This window comes from Sceloporus undulatus, chromosome 2 (assembly GCF_019175285.1).
Source record: "Sceloporus undulatus isolate JIND9_A2432 ecotype Alabama chromosome 2, SceUnd_v1.1, whole genome shotgun sequence".
Taxonomy (NCBI): domain Eukaryota; kingdom Metazoa; phylum Chordata; class Lepidosauria; order Squamata; family Phrynosomatidae; genus Sceloporus; species Sceloporus undulatus.
The window spans coordinates 269,059,745-269,060,058 of record NC_056523.1 but is presented as its reverse complement, the minus strand read 5'-3'; the positions used below and the strand labels follow the sequence as shown (position 1 = coordinate 269,060,058).

Genomic DNA, 314 nt, shown 5'->3' with positions numbered 1-314 from the left:
GGGCTCCGACGGCGGCAGCGGGGCCCTGGCGTCAGGGGCCAGCAAAGACGGGGAGGCCTCCAGCGCTGGCGGTCCCCGCCGGCTCTTTCCTGGCCTCTGAAAGGGCCTGGGGCCCCGTCAGGGGCCGGCAAAGAGGAGGTGGCATGGCCCTTGGGGGTGGTAGCTCCACCCCTGGGGGTGGAAGCTCCGCCTCCAGCATGCGGCCCCGCCCCCGGGGTGGAAGCTCCACCCCCCGGCTTCGGCCCCCCGGTTGTCTGAGGGACACCAACCCGGCCCCCGGCTCAAAAAGGTTGCCTACCCCTGCCCTAGGCTTA

General features: G+C 72.9%; 1 protein-coding gene across 8 annotated transcripts in view; it reads right to left on the bottom strand.

Annotated features, from left to right (window-relative positions):
- The window catches only part of EPB41L4A (erythrocyte membrane protein band 4.1 like 4A), a 125,256-nt gene that overhangs the window by 57,332 nt on the left and 67,610 nt on the right, over positions 1-314 (bottom strand). The window lies entirely within an intron of this gene.